The 22,836-nt window shown below is 41.7% G+C and overlaps 1 protein-coding gene and 1 pseudogene across 14 annotated transcripts in view; both read right to left on the bottom strand.

Moving 5' to 3' along the window:
* ALPK1 (alpha kinase 1) overlaps nt 1-22,836 on the bottom strand; it is a 146,003-nt gene that overhangs the window by 71,153 nt on the left and 52,014 nt on the right. For 7 of the 14 annotated variants that reach the window (XR_004052750.1, XR_004052749.1, XM_030915250.1 and 4 more), the window contains one exon: nt 11,018-11,271. The exons of the other annotated variants lie outside the window; for them this stretch is intronic. The gene's annotated coding sequence lies outside the window, so the exon portion shown is untranslated. The remainder of the gene's footprint in view (nt 1-11,017; nt 11,272-22,836) is intronic. 14 annotated transcript variants of the gene reach the window in all.
* LOC104682600 lies at nt 12,093-16,749 on the bottom strand (annotated as a pseudogene).

Raw genomic sequence — 22,836 nt, 5'->3', positions numbered from 1 at the left:
TAAGACTTCTGGATCCACTTTTGAGATTGACTTTTCTCATCTATATTTTTGAGGGAGTTGGTTGGAACAATTGCTAAGCTGCTTCTAGCTCATAAATTACATACTCAGCAGCAGTCTAAATAGACTATGTTGTTTATTGCCAAAGAATATTTGATATTTGTTTATTAAGAAATTCCCTAGCTCTTTTGAGAACCCTTACATATCGTTTTTATGTATGTATATTTTTGTGTGGTTAGAAATATTGGCTTGAATTTTAGAAGTTGATTACTAAATTACTTATTTGATTTGGTTTCTTCACTTGCAACACCAATTCCTGATGTACAAGATCATAAATCTCTTCCTTTTGTCTAAGTGATGTGAAAGAGAGATAGGGCATACAGTTGTATGAAGGCAAACAACAGGACTTGACCTAATCACTTGAGTAAAGCTAGGGCAGATCAAGGGAGACTTCTTTGAGAATGTGATGCCTGTGTCAAGCTTTCAAAGAGTGATAGGGCTTAATGAAGTTAAAATGATGGGGAATGTAGAAGGAACTAGAGAGGGAATGAAAGATGGACAGGTTGGCTGAACTAGAGATAAAAGGAGAAAGTTGATATGAGGTGAGACTGGAGAGGTAAATAGGGGCTGTGCGGGCCTATGTGTGCCTGGTAAAAAATTGTACCTTTACCCTAAGAGTGCTAGGAAACTCTTAGGGTAGCAGGAGGACCCTGGCCAGGTTTGCGTTTGGAAAAAATCACTCTATTTTAGTTGTAGTGTGTAGTTCGGGGTGGGGGTTTGCAGGGAGGTAACTGCAGGCAGATCAGTTAGGTATTATTGCAAAAATTCATGTGAAAAGTATCAGGACTTTAGACCAGAGCGATAGTATTACAGATGTAGAAAACTGGACAGAATTGAGAGCTGTTTGGGGAATAAATGCAATATTGGCATTGGATGAATATGAATGTTATTAAGAATGAGTACCAGTTTCTCCTTCACCATAGCCCAAAACTGAATGGACAGTGTTACCGTGTTTTGAGACAAGGAGCGTAGAAGAGATCTTCTAGGAAAAGACATAAATACACCTCCTATTCTGTATTTCTACCTATAAAGATAAGTTAGATAAATCATACCATCCACAATAAAAAATCATATTTTAGCCAAGACAACATTTCTAAAAAGGAAGAAGAGATTTCCAAGGTAATTCATGTTTAGTACTTGCAATTCTCCAGAAATGTACTGAAGATATTCTTTACACTTTTTGAAAGTTGCAGCATTTTCCCTTTTCTCTGTAGAATTCAGAGGAGACAATAGGAAGAAAATACTGTAACATGAGAAACGCTTTGGAATCCAACCATCTGTCCAGACTTGTATGGTTCATTGTTAGGCATAACAGAGGCTGGAGCCTAGAAACTTTCCTTCAGGCAACAGTCCTGCTGGAAATTTTGGTCAACTTCATTTATAAAAGAATCATTTTCAATCTCAACACATACCAGTTTTTCCTCCCCTGAATTGTGGCATTCTGTGAGCTGTATATTGTTTTTACATTTAAATAATGGGAGTTTCCCAATATGTTTGGTAATCAATGAATTACTTTTTCTCTTTTAATATCCCTCCCCTGTACTTTTTTTCCTTAAAAGTCAAATAGAAAGGGTCCAGGAAACGCAATCAGACATACAAACAGATACTTTTGGAATAAATACCCAACAAAGTTAGAATGATACATCTTAAGGCACATGTGCACACTCACAGCTAAGTGGTCATGTGTTTTTACATTCTGTGTGTGATATTGATATATAAATTCTTCAGTTCTATTGGTAACTTAGAATTTAGTTGAGTGGCTGAGTTATGGGATAATTGACAAATGAGCTATTATAAAAAGTAACCAAACCAGTGGATTATTCAAAGCCCCATTTCTTTTAGCATCTGTGTTTGAATCTTTTTCAGTGGACAATTAGTATCCCATTAGGGAATATGTCGAGGAAAATGGCTTAAAAGATATTCCATTGTCTACTGGGTGCCACTGCTATTATAACCCACTAGCCAACTAGTCAGAATCCCCAAGCTAGAAGATGTGGAGAAGAGTAAAGAAATATTAGCGATGATTTTTACTGTCAAGGAATTTACAATATAATTAGAAGGATAAGATGCAAATATATTAAAAAGTAAACTAGATAAATATACAGGGTATATAATACACAATTGTACTCTGCAAGCTCAATTTAAATTAACTGTGTTGGAATTTAATTAATCCTTGGTTAGATTCATAAGCAAGCCCACAGAGCTTATTTAATTCATATGTACATGAATAATTATTCTAAAACAACTTTTGTTTTCTTTTCTTTTTGAGATTGAGTCTTGCTCTGTCACCCAGGCTGGAGTGGAGTGGTGTGATCTGGGCTCACTGCAACCCTCTGCCTCCTGGGTTCAAGCGATTCTTGTGCCTCAGCCTCTGGGTAGCTGGGATTAGAGGCATGTACCACCACACCCAGCTAATCTAAAATGACTTTTTAATTTATACTCATTTCTCATATTGCTTCTATGAGAAAAGGTATTCTGGTCTCTAATGTACAACAAGAATACATTTCTTTAATCAGGGACCAAGCAATGACAATCCAGCCATTCCCACCATTTTACTCTTCTCTGAGCACCCACAGACATAAACTTTCACCATATTGCCTCTTGCACTGATTGGCAGTAGAATTGGGGAAACAAATGGAGAAAGAGACAGCTGACTGGAGAGTAAGGCAAGTGTGGGAATCAGAGAGATATTATTGGGTAATAGGCATTTGTCAGCATTTTAAAACTGCATTAAAAGGGAGAAGAAGGCAACTTCTAAGTCACTAAAAACATAAAAAAGTAGACTTTTATTTCTAGCAGTGAGGAAGACTATCTAACACTCCCACTGAAAACAATTAAAAATGCTGCAAAAACATTTTAAATCTCAAAAATATGTCAATAAAATGGCAAGAGAGGAAGCAGTACTAAGAAAACAAAAAACAAGTAAAAGCTGGAACCTAAAAAGTTAACTGCAATACAGAAACTAGCCATTGCCTTGATTGTATTTGGCAAACTGTGAACTTAAAACTGGTTTTCTCTGTCTTGTAAGGTGAGAGGGGAGAAAATGAAACCAAAGGCCTTAACTGAGGTAAGAATTTAAGTGAAGACTGCACACCCCCTGCATAAAACTGAGATTCTAAAAGGGTGCACCTTCAGTGTAAGAGTGAACTAAAAAATAAATCCTCATCCTCTCCCCTCACCTCCCAGGAAAATTGTCTGCGGCAAAACATGCTGCTTCATGGAGGGGAATAAAAATTTTTCCCTTGAGAATTTGAAGCCACAAAGTCCATAAAACCTCTAGCTAATGATTAATTTAAAATAAATTATTTAAAATGATTAGGTTAGTAGTGTTCCCAGTCAACTGATGTGACTAAATATAATCCTTTCTTAAAAAAATTAACCTCAATCCAAGCTTCAAAGAATTCCCACCTATAAAATACTAAGACGCATGAGCTCCTGATCAAATCTCACAAAATACATAAGGCAAAAAGAAATCATGAATGAAAGCAGAAACAGCAGATACTAAAATCAGACCCACAAAGACTTTACATAATGGAGTTAACAGATATAGACTATAAAATGTATGTTTAATATGTTTAAGGAACTGAATTAATGTATTGAAAATATTAACAAACAGCACAAGCTATGGAGAAGGCATAAGCAGATTGACTAAGAATAATAATTTCTAGAAATAAAAATATAATAATAAAAAATTTCAAATTCAGTGAATGCATAGATTCGATAAAAATATTTGCTCTAGGTTGGGATCAGTGGCTCATGCCTATAATCCCAGTACTTTGGGAGGTGGAGGTGGGTGGATCACTTGAGGTCAGGAGTTCAAGAGCAGCCTGGCCAACATGGCAAGACCCTGTCTCTACTACAAATACAAAAATTAACCAGGCGTGGTGGTGCATGTGGTGGTGCAATGAATTATAGGTGACCAGCTACTCGGGAGGCTGAGACAGGAGAATCACTTGAACCCAGGAGCTGGAGGTTGGAATGAGCCAAGATCATGCTATTGCACTCCAGCCTGGGCAACAGAGCAAGACCCTGTCTCCAAGAGAAAAAAAAATTAGCTCTAGCTGAAGATATAATTTTTGAACTGGAAAATAAATCAGAATATGTCACTTAGAATTCAACAGAAAAAAGGCAGAGAAATAGAATATATGAAGAGAGGCTAAAAAACAGGAAATAATTGATAGAAAAGGTTTAACATAAGTCTATTCAGAGTCTTAGATGGGAAGAGGGAGCAGCAGTAGAACCAACTGGAGAGATAATTGTGATTGCAAATTTTTCGAACAGGAGACCATTCTCCACAGGAGAATGGTTCTGGGACCCTCCTCAGGTACCACTTTCAAAGAATGTTCAAGTCTCTTATATAAAATGGTGTAGTAGTTACACATTCTCCCCTATATTTTAAATCACCTCTAGATTACTTAAAATACCTAATGTAAATAGTTGTTATGCTGTATTTTAAATTTGTATTTTTTTATTTAAAAAAATTTTTTGGCCGGGTGCGGTGGCTCAAGCCTGTAATCCCAGCACTTTGGGAGTCCGAGACGGGCGGATCACGAGGTCAGGAGATCGAGACTATCCTGGCTAATACGGTGAAACCCCGTCTCTACTGAAAAATACAAAAAACTAGCCGGGCGAGGTGGCGGGCGCCTATAGTCCCAGCTACTGGGGAGGCTGAGGCAGGAGAATGGCGTAAACCCGGGAGGCGGAGCTTGCAGTGAGCTGAGATCCGGCCACTGCACTCCAGCCTGGGCGACAGAGCAAGACTCCATCTCAAAAAAAAAAAAAAAAAAAAAAAAAAAAAAAAAAAAAAAAAAAAAATTTTAACATAGAAAAACCTTTTATTATAATTATGTGTGAGACAGAAACTAGTAAAAAATACAGATGAAAAGGAAAACTGAAATTCTCCTTGATCCCAACACTAGAAATAACCAGTTAATATTCTGATGTATAGTCTACTGTTCTTTTTTATATGCATAAACATGTTTTTCAAATTACAGTTGGGATCAACAGTATATACACTGTTTCATAACCCACTTTTTATTTACTTATTTATTTTATTTAAATAGGTTTTTTGGGGAACAGGATTGTGTTTGGCTACATGAATAAGTTATTTAGTGGTGATTTCTGAGATTTAGGTGTACCCCATCACCAGAGCAGTGTACACTGTACCCAATGTGTAGTCTTTCATTCCTCACCCACCTCCCACCCTTTCCCCTGAGTCCTCAAAGTCCACTGTATCATTCTTATGCCTTTGTGTCTTCATAACTTAGCATCCACTTATTAGTGAGAATATACGATGTTTGGTTTTCCATTCCTGAGTTACTTCACTTAGAATAATGGTCGTCAGTTACATCCGGATTGCTGCAAATGCATTATTTCATTTCTTTTTATGGGTGAGTATTAGTCCATGGTGTATATATACCACAATTTCTTTAGCCACTCATTGATTGATGGGCATTTGGACTGGTGCCATATTTTTGCATTTGTGAATTGTGTTGCTATAAACATGCATATGCAAGTATCTTTTTCATATAATGACTTCTTTTCCTCTGGGTAGATACCCAGGAATGGGATTGCTGGATCAAATGGTAGTTCTACTTTTAGTTCTTTAAGGGATCTACACACAATTTTCCATAGTAGTTATACTAGTTTACATTCCACCAGCAGTGTAAAAGTATTCCCTTTTCACCACGTCCACACCAACATTTTTTGATTATGTCCATTCTTGCAGGAGTAAGGCAGTATCACATAATGACTAAGATTTGCATTTTCCTCATCATTAATGATGTGAAGCATTTTTTTCATATGTTTGTTGGTCATTTGTATATCTTTTTTTGAAAACTGTCTATTCATGTCCTTAGCCCACTTTTTGATGGAATTGTTTGTTTTTTTTTTTCTTGCTGATTTATTTGTAGATTCTGGAAATTAGTCCTTTGTTGGATGTATAGATTGAGAAGATTTTCAAGGTTGTCTTTTTACTCTGCTGATTGTTACTTTTGCTATGCAGAAGATTTTTAGTTTAATTAATCTCATTTTTTAATCTTTGTTTTTGTTGCATTTGATTTTCTCGTGTTCTTGGTCAAGAAGTCTTTGCCTAAGTCAAGATCTAGAAAGATTTTTCCAATGTTATCTTCTAGAATTTTTATGATTTCAGGTCTTAGATTGAAGTATTTAATCCATCTTGAGTTGATTTTTGTATATATAAAGATGAGGATCCAGTTTTATTCTTCTACATGTGGCTTGCCAATTATCCCAGCGCCATTTGTTGAATAGGGCGTCCTTTCCCCACTATATGTTTTTGTTTACTTTGTCGAAGATCAGTTGACTGTAAGTATTTGGCTTTATTTCTAGGTTCTCTATTCTGTTCCATTGGTCTATATGCCTATTTTTATACCAGTACCATGCTGTTTTGGTGACTATGGCATTATAGTATAGTTTGAAATCAGGTAATGTGATGGTTCCAGATTTGTTCTTTTTGTTTAGTCTTGCTTTGACTATGTGGGCTATTTTTGGTTTCGTATGAATTTTAGAGTTGTTTTTTCTAATTCTGTGAATAATTATGGCAGTATTTTGATGGGCATTGCATTGAATTTATAGACTGCTTTTGGCAGTATGGTCATTTTCACAATACTGATTCTACCAGTCCATGAGCACAGGATGTTTCCATTTGTTTGTGTTGTCTGTTATTTCTTTCAGCAGTGTTTTGTAGTTTTCTTTGTAGAGGTCTTTCATCTCCTTGGTTAAGTATATTCCTAAGTGTTGTATTTCTTTTGAATCTATTGTAAAAGGGGTTGGGTTCTTGATTTGAATGTCAGCTTGGTCACTATTGGTATGTAGCAGGGCTACTGATTTGTGTACATTAATATTGTACCCTGAAACTGCTGAATTTATTACCAGTTCTAGAAGCTTTTTGGATGAGTCTTTAGGGTTTTCTATAATAGTTATACAATCATGTCATCAGCAAAGAGTGACAGTTTGACCTCCTCATTACCAACTTGGGTGCCCTTTATTTCTTTCTCTTGGCTGATTGCTCTGGCTAGGACTTCCAGTACCACGTTGAATAGGAGTGGTGAAAGTGGGCATCCTTGTCTTGTTCCAGCTCTCAGGGGAAAGTGCTTTCAACTTTTCCACATTCAGTATAATGTTGGCTGTCAGTTTGTCATAGACGACTTTTATTACCTTAAGGTATGGCCTTTCTATACTGATTTTGCTGAGGGTTTTAATCATAAAGTGATACTGGATTTTGTTAAATGCTTTTACTGCATCTATTGAGATGATCAAGTGATTTTTGTTTTTACTTCTGTTTGTGTGGTGTATCACATTTATTGACTTGTGTATGTTAAACCATCCGTGCGTCCCTGGTATTAAACCCACTTGATCATGGTGAATTATCTTTTTGGTATGCCGTTGGGTTCTGTTAGCTAGCATTTTGTTGAGGATTTTTGCATCTATGTTCACCAGGGAAATTGGTCTGTAGTTTTCTTTTTTGTGTGATATATTTTCCTGGTTTTGGTATTAGGGCAATAGTGGCTTCATAGCATGATTTAAGGAAGATCCCCCCTTTCTCTGTCTTTTGGAATAGTGTTAATAGGACTGGTACCAATTCTTTGAATGTCTGATAGAATTCAGCTGTGAACCCATCTAGTCTCGGACTTTTATTGTTTGGGGTAATTACCATTTCAATCTCACTGCTTGTTATTGGTCTGTTCAGAGTTTCTATTTCTTCCTGGTTTAATGTAGGAGGGTTGTATATTTCCAGGAAATTATCCATCTCCTCTAGGTTTTCTAGTTTATGCACATAAAGGTATTGAATGATCTTTTGTATTTCTGTGGTATCAGTTGTAATATCTTCCATTTCTTTTCTAATTGAGCTTATTTGGATCTTTTCTCTTCTTTTCTTGGTTAATCTCACTAATGGTCTACCAGTTTTATTTATCTTTTCAAAGAACCAGCTTTTTGTTTTATTTATTTTTTGTATATAAATATACATATTTAATTTAATTTAGTTCTGCTCTGATCTTGGTTATTTCTTTTCTAATGCTGAGTTTGTGTTTGCTTTGTTCTTGTTTCTCTAGTTCCTTGAGGTGTGACCTTAGATTGTCTATTCATGCTCTTTCAGCCTTTTTAGTGTAGACATTTAATGCTATGAACTTTCCTCTTGGCACTGCCTTTTTGGTATCCCAGAGGTTTTGATAGGTTGTGCCACAATTATCACTCAGTTCAAAAAATTGTTTAATTTCCATCTTGATTTCACTGTTGACCCAACAATCATCCAGGAGCAGGTTATTTCATTTTCATATATTTGCTTGGTTTTGATGGTTCCTTTTGGAGTTGATTCCAATTTTATTCCACTGCAGCCTGAGAGAGTACTGGATATAATTTTGATTTTCTTAAATTTGTTGAGACTTGTTTTGTGGCCTATCATATGGTCTATCTTGGAGAAAGTTCCATGCAATGATGAATAGAATGTATATTCTGGGGTTGTTGGGTAGAACAATAACAATGTTCTGTAAATATCTGTGAAGTCCATTTCTTGTATAGTTTAAATCCATTGTTGCCTTGTTGACTTTTTGTCTTGATGACCTGTCTAGTGCTGTCAGTGGAGTACTGAAGTCCCCAACTATTATTATGTTGTTGTCTATCTCATTTTTTAGGTCTAGTAGTAATTGTTTGATAAATGTGGGAGCTCTAGTGTGAGATGCATATATATTTAGGATTGTGATATTTTCCTGTTGGACTAGTCCTTTTATCATTATACAATATTCCTCTTTTTCTTTTTTAACTGCTGTTGTTTTAAAGTTTGTTTTGTCTAATACAGGAATAGCTATTCCTGCTCACTTTTGGTGTCCATTTGCATGGAATATCTTTTTCTGCCCCTTTACCTTAAGTTTATGTGAGTCTTTATGTGGTTGGTGAGTTATTATCCATTCTGCTATTCTGTATCTTTTAAATGGAGCATTTAGGCTATTTACATTCATCATTAGTATCAAGATGTAAGGTACTATTCTATTCATCATGCTATTTTTTACCTGAATACTTTACTGTTTTTCCATTATGTTATGGTTTTATATGTCCTGTGAGATTTATTGTTTAAGGAGATCCTATTTTTGGTGTACTTCAATCATTTGTTTCAAGATTTAGAGCTCCTTTTAGCAGTTCTTGCAGTGCTGGCTTGGTAGTGGCACATTCTCTCAGCATTTGTTTGTCTAAAAAAGACTGTATCTTTCCTTCATTTATGAAGCTTAATTTCGCTGGATACAAAATTTTGTCTGCAATTGTTTTGTTTAAGGAGGCTAAAGATAGGACTCTAATCCCTTCTAGCTTGTAGGGTTTCTGCTGAGAAATCTGCTGTCAATCTGATAAGTCTTCCTTAAAAGATTACCTGATGCTTTTGCCTCGTAGCTCTTAAGATTCTTTCCTTCATCTTGGCTTTAGATAACCTGATGACTATGTGCCTAGGTGATGATCTTTTTGCAATAAATTTCCCAGATGTTCCAGGTGTTTGAGCTTCTTGTATTTGAATATCTAGATCTCTAGCAAGACCAGGGAATTTTCCTTGATTATTTCCTTAAATATATTTTCCAAACTTTTAGATTTCTCTTCTTCCTTGGGAACACCAATTATTTGTAGGTTTAGTCCTTTAACATAATCCCAGACTTCTTGGAGGCTCTGTTCATTTTTTTTTTTAATTCTTTTTTCTTTGTCTGTCAGATTGGTTTAATTTGAAAGTCTTATCTTTAAGCTCTGAAGTTCTTTCTTCCACTAGTTTGATTCTGTTGCTGAGACTTTCCAGTGCATTTTACATTTTTCTAAGTGTGTCCTTGATTTCCAGAAGTTGTGGTTGTTTTTTATTTATGCTATTTCACTGAAGATTTTTCCATTAATATCTTGTGTCTTTTTTTTTTGATTTCCTTAAGTTGGACTTCACCTTTCTCTGGTGTCTCCTTGATTGGCTTAATAGTTGACCTTCTGAATTCTTTTTCTGCCAATTCAGAGATTTTGTCTTGGTTTGGATTCATTGCTGGTGAGCTAGTGTGATCTTTTGGGGGTGATAAAAAACCTCGTTTTGTCATATTGCCAGAATTGCTTGTCTGGTTCCTTCTCATTTGGTTAGACTATGTCAGAAGGAAGATCTAGGACTCAGATCTGCTGTTCAGGTTCTTTTGCCCCATGGGTGCTCCCTTGATGTGAGGCTCTCCCCCTTCCCCTAGGAATGGGGCTTCCTGAGAGCCAGACTGCAGTGATTGTTACTGCTCTTCTTGATTTAGCCACCAGCAGAGCTACTAGGCTCCAGGTTGGTACTGGGGAGTGTCTGCAAGGAGTCCTGTGATGTGATCCATCTTCAGGCTTCTCAGCCATGGATACCAGCATCTACTCCAGAGGTAGCAGCAGAATGAAGAAGACTAGTGAGGGTCCTTGCTTGTGCTTTTGTTTAGTACACTGGTTTTGTGTACGTTGGCCTCCAGTCAGGAGGTAGCACTTTCAAGAGTGCATCAGCTGTGGTTGTATAGGGAGGATACAAGCTTGCCGTAGAGTCAGGCAGTGGGTGGAGTCATAGAGCTCCCAAGAGAGTATGTCCTTTGTCCTCCCTACCAGGGAAAGTAGTAAAAGACCATCAGATGGGGGCAGGGTTAGGCGTGTCTAAGCTCAGACTCTCCTTGGCCAGGGCTTGCTGCAGCTGCTGTGGGGGATGGGGGTCTGGTTCCCAGGCCAATGGAGTTATGCTCCCAGGGGAATTCTGTCTCTGCTGCATTACACACACAGGTTGCCAGAGAAGTTGGGGAATGCCAGCAGCCACAGGCCTCACCCAGCTTCCAGGCAGCCTACAGCCCTAAAGGCCAGTCTCATTCCCACTGTGCCCCTCCCCCAACAGCACCAGGTTTATTTCCAGGCAGCCAGTGAGCAGGGCTGAGAACTTGTCACAGGTAACAAGCCTCCCAGCTGAGAAAGCAAGCTGACTCACAGTTCCTCGGCTGTCCCACAGAGCCTGCAGCGGCAATCTACCTCCTTCAAAGGATCTGTGGATTCTCTGGGCTTTCTTGGTATGTTCCTGTGGTGGTTTTTGGAGTAAAAGTTCACAGTGTGGGTCTCTGCATGCTGTTCTGTCCATCTGAGTGGGAGCTGCAAGTTAGTCCGGCCTCCTATCTACCATTTTCTGCTTATCTCTTTATTCAAATATTTTCAATCCATGGTTGGTTGAGTCCAAGGATGTGCAATCTGAGAACAGGAAGAGCCAAGAGTAACCAAAATACTCAGGATCCCCAAGCACGATAAATAATAAATAAATATCCATATATAAAAATACCATAATGAAGCCATGGAACACAAAAGACATAGATCTTTAAAGCCACTAGAGAGAAAAGACAAATTACCTCCAAAGAAAAAACAATGGACTTACATACAGTTGGTTACCTAAAAGCAACAATGTAAACAAGAAGACAGCAAAAGGATATCTTTCATGTGCTGGGGGAGAAAACTTGCAATATAAAGGTATTTTAAAAGAAACATCAATAGATCCTCACTAAACAAATTTCTAAAGTATGTACTTTAGAGAGAAGAAAGATCATTGATCAAGGGCTTGAGAGTCAAGCAGAACTAATAAGCAAAAAAACTTGTAGATTATTGGCAAAATCTAAGCAAACATTGATTGTATTTAACATAAAGCTACAACAATAACAATGTATCAAAGAGATTTCTGCACTCCCATATTCATTGCAGCATTATTCACAATAGCCAAGATATGGAACCAACCTAAATTATCATACAAAACAATTGTAGTTAATATAAAGCTACAACAATAACAATGTATCAAAGAGATTTCTGCACTCTTATATTCATGGCAGCATTATTCACAATAGCCAAGATATGGAAGCAGCCTAAATTTCCCTATTCTTTATTCTTTTTAAAACGAATAAAGAAAATGTCATATATATATATACACAATGGAATATTATTCAGCCTTAAAATAGAAGGAAATCCTGTCATCTGCAACAATATGGATGATCCTGGAGGATGTTATGCTAAATGAAATAAGACAGATACAGAAAGATAAATAACATATGATCTCACATATTTGTGAAATCTAAAAATGTTGAATTCATAGACACATAGAGCAGCAGGGGGGTTACTAGGAGATGCAGGGATGGGGTCAGGGCCTGGGGAGAAGTTGGTCAAAGGATGCAAAATTTCAGTTAGAGAGGAGAAATGAACTCAAGAGGTCTGTTGGATCTGGTGACTATAGTTAATAACTATAGTTATTGAAAATAATTCTATTGTATGCTTGCAAATTGCTAAGAGTAGATTTTAAGTGTTCTCTGGCCTATTCTGTTGAGTGGGTTCTTGGCCCACGACAGCCGGACAGGCAGGTGATCAAGCCACATTGGGCATGCTGAGGGCCTCCATGGGCACTCACTAGGGCTCTGGCCAGAAGACCTGAGTGATGCTCTGCTTCCTGGAGGCAGTGTGGCAGGCTGGGCGTGTCCTAGAGGCCCCACTCAGACGCTGCATGCACGTGGGGAGGTCCGGGGGACTGGCTTGGCCCTGCAGCCACACCATCCTCCCCCAAGGCCGCTGCTGGCCTCTGTCTAAGGAAGGATGAGATCTTGCTCTGGGTCTTCCCAGGCTTCTCGCACCATGAGGGGTCTGATTAGGAAGCCCCGTGGGTGAGCACAGAAGCATGGCAAGACTCTCCTCTTGGGGTACTGGCAGCTCCATGCCTGGGTAGGACTGGCTGGCCAGGTCTGTGCATGTCTGCAAGAAGTGCTGCTAGTGGTGTGGATGCACAAACATGCTGAACCTCTGCAGCAGGGGGAAGTCCTCAGGCTTCCCAATGGTCAGTGCGGCCAGTACGGCCAGGATGTTGTCCAGGTCGTCATCCTGCTTGTAGGCTGTCAGTGCTGCCAAGAGCTGGCTACAGCCTGTGGACCCCAAGGCCCTGTGGGCATCTGCCAGGTAAGCACTCATGGTGTGCTGGCCCTGCTTCCCTGCTCTGGACGCTCTGGACCCCCACTGTGGGTACCTGCCAGGGTCTCCTGTGGGGGGTGATCTGGGGGACAGGTGGGATCTGCCCTGGTTCAGGTGCTTTCTGGGGTCCAGCTGCTGGACCACAGCCTTGGACAGGGTCAGCTTGGGATCCGGTGCTGTCCTTCCAGCAGGGTCCAGGGCTGGCTGTGCCCACTGCCTTCGGGGCATGCTGTGCTCAGGCTGATAGCTGCAGCCTTGTCCTGTTAGCTGTATACAGACCTCCTCAAACTGCTGCTTGTGGTGGGGTCACACAAACTGGGAGAAGTGTTGGAGCAGGCTGTGCTTCTTGGGGTCATCAGCAAAGAGGAGGCCGAGACAGGCCGCCAGGGCAGCTAAGTCATCAGAACCCTTGTACTCCTGCAGGACCTGGGTGAAGGTGGCGAAGTTGGCTTGGCTCAGCTCCTGCTTCATGGGCACCATGAAGAGTTTGGCCCTGTCTGCCTGTGCACCAGCCACGGGCTCCTCCGACTGGCTGACCAGCCAGATCTTCTTCCTCCTTCCTTGCGGCTCCTCTGCCAGCCTCTTAGATGGGAGGGACAGGGTGGAGCACCTGTGGGTTTGCTCCTCGCCAGGGCCCCCCAGTCCACCACCAGCAGCTGGTGACCCTGACAGCCTCTGCTTCAGGTTGAGGACGTGCAGGTCCAGACTCTTAGCTTTCCTGGTGGAGAGGAGGGGGCCAGGTGACTTAGCCACCCTGACAGCGTCTTCTCCCTCACACAAACTGGGTGCTGCAGCCTGGGGTGCTGGTGCTGGCATAGTTCACTTAGCAACACAGAACTGGGCCATGTCTTGGATGACATGGCCAAAGTTGTTGTACACCCTGATGTGGGGACACACCCAGTAGGGCAGCTGGGCTCTGGGGTTGGCAAAGGTGAACCTGTGGTCACAGAGGAAGACAGCCCCGCAGTTCTGGCAGTGCCAGATCACTCGCTCAATGACCTGGTTCACAGCCCTGGATGCCTGCTGCCGGCACCACTCCTGCCCAGAGAGGAACTGGCCCCCAGCCCCAACCTGACCCTTCATCTCATCCAGGAACTGAATCCTGAGGACAACCAGGGGTCCATGCGTGGGGGCTATGGGAGGCCTGTGACGATCACACTACAGCCATTATTGTCTGAGAAGTCCAGCCCCTCCCTGGCCTTTCCCTGGCATACTGCCAGTAAGATGGTGCCGGTAGACCCGGGGAAGGCAGTCCTCGCTTAGTAAACATTCATGGTCTCAGAGAAGCTGCTTTTGCTCCTGGGCTCCACAAACAGAGGCTTCAGTGCCTCCTAGCCAAGACACGGGCCCGCCAGAACTCCAGGCTCTTTTCTATGATGGGATATGAAGGGAAGAAGATCAGGAGCCCACAGGGCAGCATGTGGGTGATGTTGCCCAGAGCCATCCCCAAGGAGGACAAGCACTCCTCGGAAAACCGTCTGTCAAACGCTGAGCTCAACTGGGCTCCATCAGGGCCTCTGAGGACGATCCCCACCCAGATCTGGTGCTTGTCGATGATGTGTGGGTTCTCCAGGCAGACTGGAAAAGGGATCTACATCTCCAGGGCAAAGGAGGATCCCGGGACCAGCATGCCACCAGTGAGGATGAGAAAGCAGACACCCTGATGGACCAGCTTGCGCATGGTGTGGCCAGGACTGAAGCACCAGTAGCTCAGCACCTTCCCTCGCTTTCTGGCTGCAGTGGTGCTCCAGGTATCAGATGGCTGAGCCGCCCTCTGGTGACGGGCATCAGGATGGATGTACACTTTATAGGCCCCCAGCCTTGCCAGGAAACCAGGGCCACCCTCGGAGGGGTCTACACTGGACACGATCTGGATGATATCCGCCAGCTTCTGCAGTCCGGTCTTGTTGGCGAACACTCCAGCACATCCTGCCAGGTGCTGGATGATCTGGCCCAGCAAGTCCAGGATGCAGCCATTGGTCTGTAACATGATCTGGGCTTCAGCAAACAGCTCAAAGATGTAGCTCCCAGGTTTGGTGACACCACTGTCATCTCCAGGGAGCTCAACGGCATTGATGGCCTACTCCAGGCAGAGCAGGATCATCTTCAGCTTTGCAATGTCTTGCAGCTCCATGTTCAGCCCTGAGCTGGTGGGATCCCCCTGAACTCTGAGTGGGGCTCAGCCTGCTGCACCGCCTTGATCTGCTCCTCCAGCACCTGGTCTATAACTCCAGTCCCGAAGCCAGGTCATGGGTTGTCAGGTCAAAGGATGCCAATTCTTCACACAGCTCCACGTTGTGAGTTTCATCAAAGATCAGGACCGTCTCCTTCAGGTCAATGTTGTGTGCTCTGCGCCTCTTGGCATCCAACAAGTAACTGTACGGCATGAAGATGATGTCGGCTTGCTGCTTCAGGTTCCGGGACAGGTAATAAGGGCATACCCCATACTTGTTTCCCCTCTTGACCAAGTCCTCGATGTCCAGGATGGGGCTGACCAGCTCCTGCTCCAGGCTTTTCTCTTCTACATTGTTGGAGAAATTACAGAGTGACTTGCCACCTTCTTGCGGCATAAGTGGATCTTCATGTGGTTACTCTTCTGCTTCTTCACCTCAGAGTGGATGCACAGCTGCTCCTGGGAGCCCAGCACACACACCTTAGGCCGGTAGGAGATGTTCCGAAGTTCGTTGATGACCTGTGTGAGTTGTAAGAGGGTCCTAAAGGCATAAATGATCTTTGGGATGTCCGTGTTGCAAGCTATGAGGTCTCCAACAGCAGCAGCAGTACTGTCCCAGGATGACAAAGGCCCGATCTGCGAGAAGCTCCCCTTGCACCCTCTTGGCAATATTGCAGGTAAAGATGGTGTCCTGGATGTTCTCACCAGGCCAGCGTGGTGCACAGGAGGCAGTGTCTTCCCTGCGTCGGTGGGGCTCTCCAGGATGCCATTCACCTTCTCCTGCAGACATTCCAGGACCTTGGTCATGTACTCCTGTTGGCATTTGTAGGGCTGGAAAGGGAAGTCTATGGTCACACCATTCACGACTATCTTGGGCATATCAGCCTGTTCTCAGAAGGGCACAGAGTGTGCCTGAGGGGCAGGCTATTCGGGTCTGTGCGAAAAAACTACTCCAAATACCTCAGGGTCTCAACCACTCTGGATAATTGATGCGAGCATGCTCACTAGGACACAACGCTGTTCTCTTCTAGAATCCCTATGGAACAGGTTCCTCTCTTGTCTCTGCAGCGAGCCTTCCAGAACTGGAGGCCCTCAGAAACTCAACCGACTCCAGTCGAGCGCTGCCACCGTGTCCCCCGCTGTCAGGCAATTCAGACTTCGAGGGCTAAGGCGCTCAGTCGCCCTTGAGCGCGCTGCACTTTCGCCCCCACTTCCGGTCAGCTGCTTTGTGCTCCCATCGGAAACTTTTCCCCCGCAGAGGGGGTCCGCCTGCTCTTCAGCCACCAGCTGTCTACTCTGCCCTTTGCGCGTTCTGTGTCCAGCTTCCCTGCTCAGTGAACCTCACTTCCATCGCCCACAGGCAGAAATCTGGGGTCCCGCCCATCTCCTCCCTTGATGTCATCCCCCACCAGGGTCTCCGTTCCACTGCCACTTCCCTAGGCTCAGCCACCACCATTGCCCGGAGAGCTGCGTGGGCCTCCTCCCCAGAGGCACCTTTTTACTGCCCGAGTGTGAGCCGACCGCTTTCCTGAAAATTTGAAAACGGCTGCCCCTTGCCCAGGACCCGGCTCCTGAGAGCCCTGACTGCCTCCTCTCCTTCCTCTCTAGCTCTTCTTCCTCTCCAGCTCGGTCCAGCTTCTGCTTGGTTCGCTGTCTCCCGCACTGGTCCGGGTGGGCCTCCCTGAGTCCCCAGCATCCAACACTGGCTGACAGCAAGGCGGACTTGAAACATATAATTTTACCAACAAAATTTTAAGAATCGTTCAACAACCCGATAAATCTAACCTTAGACAAAATATTTTAAATTTGCAACAAATGCTTAGAAAATGAAATTTAATAAAAATACATCATTTACAATGGTACAAAATATGTAAGGTATAAAAGTAATATATATGAAGTATCTGAGATTAATTCTAATATGTGCACAAGACTTTCAGAGAAAAAATTGTAACATTTACCTCATGGGAAGACATGAGGAGATATTCCATGTTTGTGGTCTGGAAAACTCAACGTTCAAATTAATCTGTAACTTTAATGCAACTGCAGTCAAAATCTCAACAGTTCTGTTTGTGTCTGTGTGTCTTTGTGTGTAACCTAAAAAGGTGATTTTAAAATTTGTATGGAAAAACAATTCAAGAATAATAAAGACATTCCTGATAAAGAATAATGAGGAGAGCACAGTGTTATACCAAATGTCAATAATAAATATATAATTAAATAATGCAAAAATTATTGGCACTTAGAAAAATTGACCTTACAGTCCAGGCATGGTGGCTCATGCCTGTAATTCCAGCACTTTGGGAGGCCAAGGTGGGCAGATCACTTGAGGCCAGGAGTTCGAGACCAGCCTGGACAACATGGTGAAACCCCATATGTACTAAAAACACAAAAATTAGCTGGGTGTGGTGGCTCATGCTTGTCATCCGAGCTACCTGGGAGGCTGAGGCTTGAGACTTACTTGAACCTGGGAGCTGGAGGCTGCAGTGAGCCAAGATCATGCCGTTACACTCCAGCCCCTGGCTGATAGAGTTAAGACTCTGTCTGAAAACAAAAAACAAAAACAAAAACAAAACAAAACAAAACAAAAAAATGGTAAAAGAAAAATTGACCTTACAAATAAAATAGGGAGTCCAGCAAGAGACCTACATATATACGGGAACTTGATTTATTATAGAGCTCGATATATGGCATTGAGCTAACTGGTTATTTATTTATTTGAAATCAATATTATAAAATTGAAAAACTACACAATGTGTAAAAGAGAATATCTAATAGAGAATACCTTTCATTAGGAAAAAACATTTTAATTGCTTGCACAAAGTAACCAAATCATAAGGGAAAATATTGTAATTAAGGATAACTTCTGATTAGTAAAATGACACCATAAAAAAATGGAAAGAAAAATCACAAACTGGGAGACAGTATTTGTGGCTTTCGTAGCTGACAAAAGATTTCTACCCTGAATATATAAAGAATTTCTGTAAATCAATGAGAAAAAGACCAACCACATAGTAGGAAAAGAATAGACAAAAGACTTGAACAGACTCTTCACAGGAGAAGAAATGTGAATGGCTAATAAACATATGAAAAGTGTCTGACCTCATTAGTAATCAGGAAATACAAACTCAAACCACATTGGAAAACCCTTCACAACTTGTTATTTAGTTATTTATTTATTTATTTTGAGACAGAGTCTTACTCTGTAGCTCAGGTTGGAGTGCAGTGGTGCAATCTTGGCTCACTGAAACCTCTGCCTCCCAGGTTCAAGCAATTCTCCTGCTTCAACTTTCCAAGTAGCTGGGATTACAGGCCTGCGCCACCACACCTGGCTAATTTTTTGTATTTTTAGTAGAGACAGGGTTTTGCCATGTTGGCCAGGCTGGTCTTGAACTCCTGACCTCAAGTGATCCACCCGCCTCAGCTTCCCAAAGTGCTGAGATTACAGGTGTGAGCCCCCACGCTTGGCCCCTTCGCAACTTCTTGATTGGAAAAAAAAAAGCAACTGGATAATCACAATCGTCAAGAACAGTCAGTGTTAGTTACTCCAAGTCACCATTATTGGAACCTACAGTTCAGCATTATCCAGTAAAAATCAAAGATGCACACTCACTGACCCAGTGTCCACTCTTAAGTATATACTCTAATTTAGAGAAATTCTTGTATCTGTATCTAGGGGCTATGTATAAGAATCTTCATAGTGACACAGTTCGTAATTAGCAAACAAGCAAAAGGAAACAAGCCATATGTCCTTCATGGGGAGAGTGGATTAGAAAAGTGAATTACAGCCAGGTGTGATGCTCACACCTGTAATCCTAGCACTTTGGGAGGCTGAGGCAGGTGGATCGCTTGAGCCCAGGAGTTCAAGACCAGCCTGAATAACATGGAAAAATTCCATCTTTACAAAAAATACAAAAATTAACCAGGTGTGGTGGCATGCACCTGTGGTCCCAGCTACTCAGAAGGCTGAGGTAGGAGGATGTCTTGAGCCTGGTAGGCAGAGGTTGCAATGAGCTGAGATTGCACCAGTGCAGTCCAGTTCAGCCTGGGTGACAGAATGAGACCCTATCTCAAAAAAAAAAAAAAGAAAGAAAAAAGAAAAAAAAGGAAAGGAAAGGAAAAGAAGAAGAAAAAGAAAGAGAAAGAAATAAAGGAAGAGAGAGAGAGAAAGAAAGGAGAGAGAGAAAGAAAGAAAGAGAGAGAGAGAAAGGAAGGAAACTGAAGTACATTCATACGTTGGGAAAAATAAACAAATGAATAACTTATAGTTACACATAACAACATGGGTAAATCTTAGAAATATAAAAAGCAGTCACAGAGGAATGCATGCATAAAATTTACAAACATAAACAAACAATATATTGTTACAGGATACAAATATACAGTTGGCCTTTTGTATCTGTGGGTTCCACATTTATGAATTCAACCACCTGTGGATCAAAATATTTAAAAAAGGCCAGGTGCGGTGGCTCACGCCTGTAATCCTAGCACTTTGGGAGGCCGAGGTGGGTGGATCACGAGGTCAGGAGATTGAGACCATCCTGGCTAACACTGTGAAACCCTGTCTCTACTAAAAATACAAAAAATTAGCCAGGCGTGGTGGCGGGCGCCTGTAGTCCCAGCTACTTGGGAGGCTGAGGCAGGAGAATGGCATGAACCTGGGAGGCGGAGCTTGCAGTGAGCCGAGATTGCGCCACTGCACTCCAGCCTGGGCAAAAGAGCGAGACTCCGTCTCAAAAAAAACAAACAATAAAAAGCAAAATATTTTTAAAAATCACCATAAAAATGATACAAATAAAAAAATACAATATAACAACTATTTACATAGCACTTACATATATTAGGTATTACAAGTAACCTAGAGATTATTTAAAGTATATGAGTAAGAATATGTGTAAGTTATTTACAAATATTATGCCATTTTCTATAATATCAGAGACTTAAGCATCCAAGAATTTTGGTATCCTAGGGATCCTGGAAGCAATCTCCCATGGATACCAATGGATGACTGTATATAGTAAAATAACAAAGAAAAGTAAAGATTAAGTAAAACTCAGAATTCTGGATTTCTTGAGGGCAGTAGGAAGAAGATGTAAAGGAAGTACATGGAGGAGACTTCAAAGCAAGTGGTATGTTTTTCTATTTAAATCGATGGCTTGGTCTATGGGGATTCATCATGTTCCATGTATATCACATCTATTTTACAAATTATTGATATCTATTCCACATTTGAAGAAAATATTAAAAAGAATAAAATGAAAACCCAAGCCTGGAAGTATTGGATAGGTAATGAATATCATTTACTGCTTTTAGGGTTGGAACCAAGGGCTGCATTGAGAGGTGGTAAAAGATATATCCTTTCAGAGCAGGGAGAGGCACTTGCACAGGAAATTCTAGAGGGAATGGGATTTGGAGTTGCTGGATGCAGAAGTGAGTAAAAGAATACCAGTTGGAGAATGACATGAACAAAGACTGTGAGGAGGAGATCCTCATCTTATGTTGGGGATCCCTGGTAAGCATAGTCTATTGAGATAATTGATGATATAAAAGCAGTTTGAACTATTAGTTTGAGAAATACTAGACTGCCAAGAAATTCAACTTATCTTTTCATTCTATTTACATAGAAAATGAAATAAAAGACTAGGCACAGTGGCTCACATCTGTAATCCCAACAGTTTAGGAGGTTGAGGCAGGCAGATCACCTGAGGTCAGAAATTTGAGATCAGCCTGGCCAACATGGCAAATCCCCGTATCTACTAAAAATATAAAAATTAGCCACGCATGGTGGTGCGTGCCTGTAATCTCAGTTACTTGGGAGGCTGAAGCAGGAGAATTGCTTGAACCCGGGAGGCAGAGGCTGCAGTGAGCCAAGATCGTGCCACTGCACTCCAGCCTGGTGACAGAACAAGACTCTGTAAAAAAACAAATGAAAAAAAAAAATTGTCTGATTTTTTTTTTAAAGCAAAATATATTTTAGGAAATTCTGTAAGTGAAAATGAAGGTCTTTGCTATGTCACTTTCATATCAACACTTACAGTCTGAGGACAATTTATTAAAATGGGAAATTGGATGCCAAAGCTGTCCCTTCCCTCTGTCTCTCTTGTCTTTCTGTCCCACCCTCCTCTCTCCAGTTCACTGCAGCTGAACGTGTTTACCAAACTTGACTTCTCAAGAAAGTGCAATGAGAGTGTTCCGGGTCATGAATGGGTTACCTCCCGGCCTGAAGGAGAAAAAATAGGAAAAAGAAAAGGCCATCACTGCAGAGGCTGCTGCTCATATTCTCCAGCTACAGTTACCCACTCCATCAGCCATGGTGACATCTGACGAATTATTAGCCTGGCCCACATAGCTGGAAGAGCAACATCTCAGGTCAAGGTGAGTCAAGCCCTGCCATCTGGTCCTGGCTCTAGGCTCCTGCACTGATAACTTCAAAATGATACTTCCAGGAAAGTTTTCTCGGCATTTCTGCACCCCAAATGAGAGAACACGCACATAAACTCACTTCGTATGTCCCCAAATCCAGAACTATCATGATACTAGGAGGCAGTCATAAAGTAGGAAAAAAGATTTCCTAAACTTTAAAGAGCCTTCAACTTAAGGCGTATTCTCTGAGAGGCAGATAGTGTCCACCTACATTCTAGATAAAGAATTTGAGTCATGGAGGTGAAGAGGAGTAAGCTGAGTGATTTCCAAAAGCTATGACACAGAGAAGATCAGGATAAGAGTGCAGAGTCCTGACTCGTTCTGAAAATGCATGGTCACTTTGCTTTCCACTAAATGGTACCAGAGGTCTGGAGAGAAACTCAGCAAGAGTAATTTTGGTGGAAGAGAAATAGTTTATCTTCAGAAAAAGAAATGGAGTAGCCTTGACCATTTAGTCTGTGCTACAGTGGGTGAGGCAACGGAAATGTGCTGTTTATACCAACAAAGTCAGAATACCCAAACTGCTGCATCTCTCCAGGGATGGAGTGGGAGGAGGGAGGGTCCAGATGTTGGTGTGGTACATACATGAAAACAGCATGAAGCATATTATAATATAGAATTGTTGGGGCTGTGAAACATTGCATTATTTTGATGAGGCCAGGAAATGTACGGATTAAGGATCGTTTGGCAACAGTGTTTTAAAATCTGTATTTATAATTTTCACAGCCAGGAAAGTTAATTTATTTTGCATAGAACTATGTAGCTTTTGAAGTTAGAGATAGCCCACAAAGGAGCAGTCTGTCTTGGAGACATGAGATGCGGGGGCCCTGAAATAACAAGAGCAGAAAAATGAAGATGTTGAAATGAAGAATTGTGGTTTCACTGTTTTGATTATCAATAAACAGCCAAGTTAATCACACACACTTTGCAGTGAGGCTTCCTAGGTTTAAATTTCTGCTACTTACTGGCTGAGTAGCTTTAGGCAAATCATGTCTCAGTTTTCTCATCTATAAAAAGGAGTAATAACAGGCCGGACGCAGTGGCTCATGCCTGTAATCCCAGCGCTTTGGGAGGCCGAGGCAGGTGGATCAGGAGGTCAGGAGTTCGAGACCATCCTGGTTAACACGGTGAAATCCTGTCTCTACTAAAAATACAAACTATTAGCCAGGCGTGGTGGTACACGCCTGTAGTCCCAGCTACTCGGGAGGCCGAGACAGGAGAATTGC

Source organism: Rhinopithecus roxellana, chromosome 2 (assembly GCF_007565055.1).
Source record: "Rhinopithecus roxellana isolate Shanxi Qingling chromosome 2, ASM756505v1, whole genome shotgun sequence".
Taxonomy (NCBI): domain Eukaryota; kingdom Metazoa; phylum Chordata; class Mammalia; order Primates; family Cercopithecidae; genus Rhinopithecus; species Rhinopithecus roxellana.
The sequence above is the reverse complement of the archived record's forward strand: the minus strand, read 5'-3'. Positions and strand labels throughout refer to the sequence as shown.